Genomic DNA, 9,457 nt, shown 5'->3' on the forward strand with positions numbered 1-9,457 from the left:
CGGAACTAGCTAGTAGCTAGTACTTACTTTCGGGTGGTCAAATCGCAGTTGCGCCGGCAGTTCCAGAGCTTGTGTGGTGAACTTTTTCCAAACCCTGCCAGACAAAGAAAACAATTACTTGATATTAGGAAATGAACAAAGTTGTCGATATGGTGCGATAATGATCGATTGAACTTACTTCTCGAGCATTTCAGTCATGGTCGCATACTCCTCTGGATCTTTTCATTTGGAGTCTATGACGGTTACTAGTCCCTGCTCAAGCTTAATCTCTAGCTGAATAAAGTGCAAGCTGCGCACACATGCATAACTCATCAATTACATTACTATAACCTCGAGTAATAAGGGAAACCGAATATGTACAAGACAGTAACACTCACTTGTATTCGTAAGGAAAGAGTATTGTAGCTTTGTTTTGATTTCGAAGTAACTATGCGAGCAAGTTGGTCTCGGTTTGTCTGGCCGAATGTTTAACACTCCATTCATCCATGAGATTTATGTTAATGAACCTAATATCACCTACTTGTCTTTTCTTCAATTCGGTGATCTTCAATCTGCATAATATAGTGAGGATAATTATATATACATGCAATAAAAGAGTTGAGCTATTACAGAGAAGTAGTACTTATAGACAGTAGCAAGTGATGATTGTTTTATCGAGGGACTTTTGATTGGAAAAATGGAAGAACTCCTCATATGAAACTAACAACACATCAATTCCAATGAGGTCGTGCTCCTCTTTAACTCTCAGCGACAAAGTATTTTTCCCAGACTTCCTGCAGATATCCATGTACCAATCATGGAATCTTCGCATCATCATTGTTAGGGAAGTACCAGGTCTGACGAGAGGCTTCCCGTGCTCGAATCTTAATGTGTCCACTCCATTGTTTAAAAAAAAATGCATCATCGTCGGTCATGTAATCTCTAGGATTGGTATCGGGCAACATCCCCGGAAGATTAGCGACGATATCACTAGACACATTGAGCGGGGGGCACGATTGCTTCGCTTGTTCGCCGAGCTGGGGAATTTTATTCCCTTTTCTTGGTTTTGTTAGCCTTTGCCGAGTTCTACTACTAGACGCCGGAGCAGCCGGAGCGGCTGCGGATGTCTTCTTTCGTTGCTGAAGAGGCGGAGCAGCCGGAGGCGGACTGCTGTGACACGCCTGAGCAGCCGGAGCGACGGCGTCTGTGTTCCGCCGTCGCTTACGAGGCGGCGAAGGAGGAGGCAGGCTGCTCGGACGCGCCGGAGCAGGAGGCGGAGTGCCCTGATCACTTGCCGGAGGAGGAGGAGGAGGTAGAGGAGGAGGCGGAGGAGGCGGAGTGCCCATCTGACTAGCAGGAGCCGTGAAGTTCAGAAGCTTGATGTGCTCCTTCCGCCATAGACACGAAGTATGCATAGCAAGACCCAGCTGAGTCTCCCCATCACCTGTAGGGTGGTCAAGCTGGAACTCCTCAAATCCCTCCGTTATTTCGTCCACCATCACAACAGCATAGCCTTGTGGAATCGGACTGCAGTGAAAAGTTGCTCCGGGTGAAGGAGGAAACACAAAGCCGACAGTCGCCTTGACTTTGAGCTGAAGTCGTTGCGTCATAAGGTGGCACTAGTGTGAATCCGTGATAAAATCCACGGGGTAGCTAGGACCCGTTAAGTCAGGTTGCTGAACGAGCTTGGTGGGAGCCACGCTGATTCTCCACTGAGATGGCAGGGTAGCTTCTGGGGTAGCATCTTGGGCAAGATCTCACAGCTGCTGGTTCTCAACATCTCGTTCCTCTTGCTTTCTTACCCTTGCCTTAAGCTCCTGCAGTTCGCTCTGCTCCATTTTCCTCTTCCTCTCTTGGCATTTGTAACCGCCTGCGTCGGGAAACCCAGCCTTCCACGTAACGGAGTCTGGCGTGCCTCGAGTTCGTCCAGGGTGCTCAGGATTCTCGAGGGCCCTTGTGAGCTCGTCGTTCTCTCTGTCGGCAACGAACTTCCCTTCCCGCACTTCGTTGATTGCTTTCCGAAGCTTCATGATGGGTGTTGCACGTTGCTTGTCCATCCAGCAGCACTCACCTATTTCACGGTCCAATGTTCCACCAGCCCCGAAGAACCAAGTCCTACAACGGTCTGTCCAGTGCAATGTCTCGGGTTCGACCCCTTTAGCAATCAGGTCCTGCTCAGCCTTGTCCCACAACGGCCAGGCTTTGAGGTAGCCACCTGACCCCATGCGATGGTGGTGCTCCTTCTTTGCAACATTTATCTTGTTAGTCGCTGACATCTTCTTACTCCTCTCCGATGCCTTGTTGGCCACACATGTGGGCCAGTGATCTCTTATAATCTCAAATTGGTCGGTGAATTCTGGAGTCTTGTCTTGGTCGACATACGTTGTTTTCAACTCATTCTTCCTCCTCCTGAATAGATCTGCCATCTTCTTGAGAGCACAGGACTTGATCAATGGCTCTATAACTGGATTCTCCGGCTCCTCCTCTTCCGGTAGGGTGAAATTTACCTTCAATGTGTTTCAAAGATCTTCTTTCTGTCTATCTTTGACCAAAAAAACTTGAAGCTCGTCCTTCTTAGGCTCATTCCATAGCTCGATGCTGATCGGGATCATGTCCCTAATAAGAACCCCGCACTGAGCAGAAAATGCTTCCTTGCTCCGGAGGGGTTTAATCGGTTGGCCATCGTGCGCGATTTCTATGATCGTGAACCTTTCATCCGGGCGCAACTTTTTCTTCAGGCATCGTTTCTTTATTGAAGTATTGCTTGATCCGTAGGGCTATATAAAAGAAGAAATAAGAGTTAATATATACTAGCAAAAGTGTCCGTGCGTTGCAACCGGGAGAACCAACCCAAATTCAAGCTTGTCCCTAGCGAATCATCTGTGTTACCACTTGCCCTCTTCATCACCGTCGCCGATGGTGATCAACTGTTTACTTTCGCAAGCACTGTCAAAAGAGTTTGTGCATGACAATGGGCACAAATTAAATAAATATATGTGCTTCGAAATATGAAAAATCGGTAATATTCCTTGCATAGTTATTGCTCACCTAACCGAAGAGCCCACATCTTCATCTTTTGCTATAATTCTCTCTCGACCCAACAGTATTCCCTCCAACTACAAGCAATTAACCAAAGTGGTGGCATGGAGCATCCAACTGCTAGTACCTCTGCTCAAAAACCTTTTACAGCATAGCATTTCTTGTCCCTAGTATGCACCACATGAAGGTTCCATTGCCTTATCTCTGGCATGTTCTTTTTCAGTGTGACATGTACTTCAACATCATCTATAGTCTGTACAGAGATCACCATTACCCACATAAAAATCATAGAGCAACAGAAAATGCTACTTACTAAGTGTGGTTGCATAAAGTTACCCCTGATGCTAAACCTCATATTAGTGCATGTTACTGCTAATTATTATTTTATCACACCCTCATGCTGCCGTTGCTGTCAATCTAGGACACCTGGCCGCTCAAAGCCATGCTACATGACGGAGGAGGTAGACCGAGAGGACTTGATGTGGGTGTCGAGGCGGATCGGGGAGGCTGCCGCGTGGGACATGACACATCGCCAGCTTCGGCATGCTACAACAAACATACATATTAAAGTATAAATATGCAACAAAACCAACATCACAAAAATGATAGGACAATATAATATTGCTGGAACAAAAGGTGTATCGATCATCAAATTTATTTGACCTACAAACCAACCTAGGAGAAGATCATCTATGTGAGAAAACCAAACATCAACTCAGCTAGTGGAAAACTGAGCATAACATTGTAAGCAAGAAAAGATAAATAAGTAAACAAAATAAGTTATCTCGGCAAGCAACCACTATGCGGCCCCTCTCATCACCACCATTCTGCTCATCTATTTTCTTGGCCCCTCTACCGTCTAAACAAAGTTGCAAGCTTTTCTGGAAACAAGAAAGCTTGGCATCTTTGCTTCTCAAGAAAATCCTTGAAACCCCTCACCATTGCATAGGTGCAGTTTACAATAAAGCTAACCTGGTTTTACCAAACAGGAAATAAAGCCACAATCAGTAGATAAGCTAACAATTAACAACTATAAACAGATCATTGACGCTTTTCAAGTTGAAGTAGTAGTTCACGCTGCAATATCTGGTGGGTTCAGAAATGATTTGAAGTTTTACATATGATCTACTTCAAATAATTCAAGAAGCCTGCTGGACCACGGTACGCCAAGACTTTGTGGATGTCTTCCAGCAGCTCTATGAGATGAGGGGCCGCGGCTTCAGCAAACTCAACCAAGCGCTGATCACCATGTTGCCGAAGCGCGCCGACGCGACCACACTGAATGACTACCGGCCTATAAGTCTTATTCACCTAGTGGCAAAGATCTTCGCCAAAGTGTTGTCCCTACGACTCACCCCGAAGCTGGACAGCCTTGTGAGTCGGAGCCAAAACGCGTTCATCGCCGGCAGGAGCCTCCACGACAACTTCATTCTAGTCAAGCAATCGGCCCGGCTTCTCCACCAGTTGGGTGCCCCGCGAGTCTTGCTCAAGCTTGACCTTGCGCGGGCCTTCGACTCCCTAGCCTGGCCCTTCCTCATGGAAACCCTGCGCCAATATGGCTTCGGAAATAGATTTATGGAGTGGATCGCCATCCTCCTATCTTCGGCAAGCACACGCATACTGATGAACGGTGAGCCAGGGCCTCCTATCTGGCACTGCAAGGGGCTCCGGCAGGGTGACCCTGTGTCACCACAACTATTTGTGCTCGCCGTTGACATCTTGGGCAGGCTCATCAAGCGCGCTATTGACATGGGAGTCATGGCACGGCTACACCCGAGGCGCTCCATTCCCACTATGTCGCTGTACGCGGACGATGTGGTGCTATTCTGCCACTGCTCGCCCAGCGACATCATTGCCGTGCGGGAGGTCCTGACGCTCTTCGGCCGCGCTTCCGGCCTAAGGGTGAACTATGCCAAGAGCTCTGCCTCGTTGCTGCACTGTGACACGGACGAGGCGACAGCAGCACTTGCGCACCTAGGCTACCCCATCGTCAACTTGCCGATCACCTACCTCGGGATCCCCCTCACGGTAGGCCGACCAACTGCTGCCCAACTGCAGCCCCTAGTTGATGGGATTGCCGGCCGGCTCCCCTCTTGGAAGGCCAACCTGATGAACAAGCCTGGGAGGCTTGCGCTGGTGAAGTCTGTGCTGAGCGCCATCCCCGTGCATCAACTACTCGCCTATGCGCCGCCTAAGAAGACGCTTCGTCAAATTGAGAAGATTGAGCGCGACTTCTTGTGGGCCGGCCGCGCTGCCGCCAATGGAGGCCACTGCCATGTCAACTGGCGCCGCGTTTGCCGCCCCATATCGTACGGAGGCCTGGGTGTCCAGGACCTGGAGCGCGCTGGCCTTGCTCTACGGCTACGATGGCTATGGTTCTCGCGCACTGACCATGAGCGCGCCTGGAATGGCCTCGACCTACAATTCTCTGCCGAGGAGCGAGCGCTCTTCTTCGCGTCCACCACGATGACCCTCGGAAACGGAACAACGGCATATTTCTGGGAAGACCGCTGGATAAATGGGCAATCCATTTGCGAGATCGCCCCGTCACTTTACAAGTGCATACCCAAGCACCGGCGCAAAATCCGGACCATCGCTGAAGGACTGCAAGGCCATAGCTGGGCCAGGGACATTCATGGGACCTTGGGCATACACGAGATTGGCCAGTACCTTCAAGTCTGGCTGGCGATCGAGCATATCACGCTCTCGGACACCCCTGATTAGCTAGTTTGGAGATGGACAGCCTCCGGTATATACTCTGCTAGCTCATGCTATCTTGCCACCTTCCAGGGATCCATGACTTGCTTCTCGTGGAAGCTCATATGGAAGAACTGGGCGCCGCCAAGAGTGAAGTTTTTTCACTGGTTGGCCAGCCAAGACCGGTGCTGGACGGCCGACCGCTTGGCTCGACGCGGTCTCCAGCATCAGCCAAGATGCCCACTCTGTGACCAGGCTCCCGAGACGATGCGCCACCTCCTCTTGGAGTGCCCCTTCGCCAGGCAGACTTGGCACGAAATCCTGTCCTGGCTACGGATGACCAGTGCAGGGCCAAGCCACGAAGATTCATTGATGGACTGGTGGCTGCAGGCAAGGCAAAACACACCAACACTGATGCGTAAGGGCCTAGCCTCCATTGCTCTGTTGACACCATGGATGATCTGGAAACAGCGCAACGAATGCATCTTTGAGGGCGCCCAGCCCCTGGTTCAGGTCCTGGTCTCGAAGATCAAAGAGGAAGCCAAGCAGTGGGCAAGAGCGGGCGCCCACGGCCTACGCGTCATTCTGCCGCCCACCTGGGACGTGCACTAGTATAGCTGACCAAGGCTGTAAGCTGTAACTTGTAACTAACCTCCTAGGAGGATTGTATCAAAACTCCACCTTTTCAATGCAATGAAATGCAAAAGCCCTTTGCATTTTCTCGAAAAAAATAATTCAAGAAAAAAGCCTGATTCTGTATTCAACACTGTGAACTTCTAACCCCAGCTCATCATATCACTATTTTTTACTGCACTTCCGGGCAGCCTAGATTATATGTGGTACAGGCATATGCTATTCATATGGTCGTACCATTCAGCTAACAAAATGAATTAAGTCATCTTGGAGATTTATTCCACCAAGCACAAATATTGTATCATGAATCAGACAACAAACTTTTATTTGATTAGGAGTCTACCTCTAGAAATAGTAGCACATGAGGACATGACTTCCTATGCCACATCTGAAGAAATTGAGTTGTTGTGACAGTACCTGTTGAGCATGCGCACACACTGCAGAGGCATCAAAACCGGGCCAAATCAAACTAAGCTCATGAAAGAAGCGCTTCTTAACATCGACTAAAACAAGAGGGACAAAAAGCTATAATTAAAACATTTAAATTTGAACCACTATGAACAAGAACTATTTGTTTGGCCCATCATACTTCTCACTGCACACTATCAGTGTAGAGAAACCTGACAGAGCCACAATTAGTCACTATAGGAAGCAGCTTGCCTACCAATGGCTCTTGACATTAACATGCCATGGCAGTAACTCTCGTATGCAAATATATGCAATGCAACACTGCAATGCTACACCATCAGCTTCCAATATGTTCTCCAGGATTACCAATTTTTCAGAAGAAAAAGGACCGAAACAGGGGCATGTATCGCTGATTAGCTGAAACATAATGCAAAATACATAAAAAAACAGAGAAAGTAGTTGGTTTAATGCCTCCAGTTATACAGTTTCAGTTTTGGTCATTTTCTTTCTCTACTGTAGATCTTTTCTAAATTATATATATGTGTGTCTGCTACTCCTAAGATAGTTGTTAAATCTGATATGCTGTTTCTAGAATATGTGGATGACCGAACCATGTCAATATTTGGCCTCCTGTATGCTACCTTCTATTTCTAACCATAGAACACTGAGGTACCTTTGGAAAGCTTGCGACGGCCTCTAAAACTTTCAAGAACCTAAACTGATAACTACTGATAAGCATATAGTGAGAATTTGGTATCCTAATACAGTGAGTTCCATTCTTCTCTAAATAGTGTTGACCTCATTTTTTTGTGGGTGGCATTGACTAATTTCTTATTTGTCAGATGATGATGACCTCATATCACTATTTCCCTTTTATGGAAATAACATGGTGAGCATTGAACCAGACTGTGAGTGAATCCTCACTAACCCCTAACTGAAAAAGTAATGACACTGGCATCTTTATTACTGAAAGTACAGTACATATAAGCTATATATACTTTCAGTTTTGCTAGTGGGAAAGGCTTGTTACACATCAGTATGCACAATAGTACATGCTTTAACCTGTCAAATATGTACTGTCATAAACAAAGAAAAAATGTATTTGACTTGCCATGGAACTGCTTGAAATTGAAGATATGGATGATGGTGCAGCACACAAATTAAATCAGCATCACATCTTAAACTGAGGTTTGCTTATGATCAGCCTGAAACTCGACTCGATAGGCTGAATACACACAATGAAACACAGGTTTCAGTGAGATTCTCAGATTCACACAGGAAGTGCTTAGTACATTAACTGAAAAAAGGATCAAAGTTGAACATGAACTGAGAAACATTCTCAAAGTTCAGACTGGGCAGGCTAGTCTGCTGCTGTTGAAAACTGCTAGTATAACCGTATATATCGCCGCAGACAGAGCAGGGGGACAGAAAAAATAACTAAAACAGGGGATTCCATCTAGTGATTAGCTTTCGAGGGGATAAATACCTCTGGTGTAGCCGCTGCAGGCGACGTTGGGCGGCTCGACCGATGTTCTTGTTCCTCCAGCGAATTCGGTGCTTCTTCCTCCGGCGAACTTGGTGGCAACATTGGACGCTTCGTGCAATTTTTGAAGGAACTTGATGAAGATCTGTTGCAACTGCAGCACTTCATACTTGTATCTCAGTTAATTATGTACCCATCTACTACATATGTATACCTGTCAATGCAAATTGTATTCAGATTAGCAGTGCGACAGTGCTACTTATCGATGTAATAGGCGCACTTGAGAAATTCAGGTTGATGTTTCAACTTCTTACCAGGCTATATTTTCCGCATGCAGACATAAGTGATTAAGCTCAGGGAAAACCATGGTAGTGGTATCTTGTTTGATGCTAGAACTCCCGTACCAGCACCATGGGGCAGTCCTGCAGATCATGTGGCAAGTGTCATGAAGGTTGTAAGGCGAGCGTGAAGCCACCAACAACCCCATGATTGAGCTGCAGAGAAGGGTGGACTCTGATTCTACAGCTCCCGCTTTGCTGATTGCTTCTTTCTGATTAAATTAGAAGATGGGAGAAGAGCACCATGGTCAGACCTTTAGATCGTATGGCATGTGCCGAGGAGGCCAGCTGTCCTTCTTCCCCCATTCTTCTTCTCCCTACCTCTCCTCCCCGAATCCTCTTCTGTTTCTCTTTCATACCAGGGAAAACTGAAGCTCCGCCTCTCCAGCCTTCCTCTTCGTCACCGGCGACCCCTGCCTCGCCGCCCGCCTTCGAATCAGCCTCCCCAGCCACTGCCACGCACGGATCCGGCCCCTGCAAGCTCCAGCCGCCGCCACCGTTCTGCAATCTACATCGAGCAGCCGTGCCGCCCCCAACCGCTCAAGCCGTCGTGTTGACCTGATATAGAAGGTGCGCTCGAGCGTCGTCCGCGTGTAGCCGGCCGTGTAAGGGTAGGCGCGCCTGCGTGGTGGGCGGTGGCGGCGGCGGCGCACGGGGCGGCGCACGGCATGGCAGGAGATGGAGATGGGATTGGGAGGCAGGGTCGGGGAGGCTGATTTTCTTTCTTTTATCTCGGGTGTACCGGTTCGAGTTAGCTTATCAGGACGACGGGTTTAATTGTCAAAACAACAAGGGCCTTTCTGAAAAACATCGCGACGGTGAACCCCGAGACTCAATCCGTGCTTTATTATTATTAGGGAGAGATACATACCAAAACAAT

At 48.0% G+C, this 9,457-nt stretch overlaps 1 long non-coding RNA gene across 2 annotated transcripts; it reads right to left on the minus strand.

Annotated features, from left to right (window-relative positions):
- Nucleotides 1-2,810: 2,810 nt before the first annotated feature.
- Nucleotides 2,811-9,289, minus strand: LOC123087928 (uncharacterized). 2 transcript variants are annotated; one of them, XR_006441595.1, is made up of 6 exons: nucleotides 8,832-9,289; nucleotides 8,554-8,661; nucleotides 8,243-8,453; nucleotides 6,692-6,785; nucleotides 3,028-3,564; nucleotides 2,811-2,925 (listed from the first exon to the last, which is right to left on the minus strand). It is a non-coding gene; the product is annotated as an uncharacterized lncRNA (long non-coding RNA). The 2 variants fall into 2 exon arrangements; XR_006441596.1 differs by having other exon boundaries at nucleotides 8,554-9,289.
- Between the last annotated feature and the right edge of the window lie 168 nt (nucleotides 9,290-9,457).

This window comes from Triticum aestivum, chromosome 4A, assembly GCF_018294505.1.
Source record: "Triticum aestivum cultivar Chinese Spring chromosome 4A, IWGSC CS RefSeq v2.1, whole genome shotgun sequence".
Lineage (NCBI taxonomy): Eukaryota > Viridiplantae > Streptophyta > Magnoliopsida > Poales > Poaceae > Triticum > Triticum aestivum.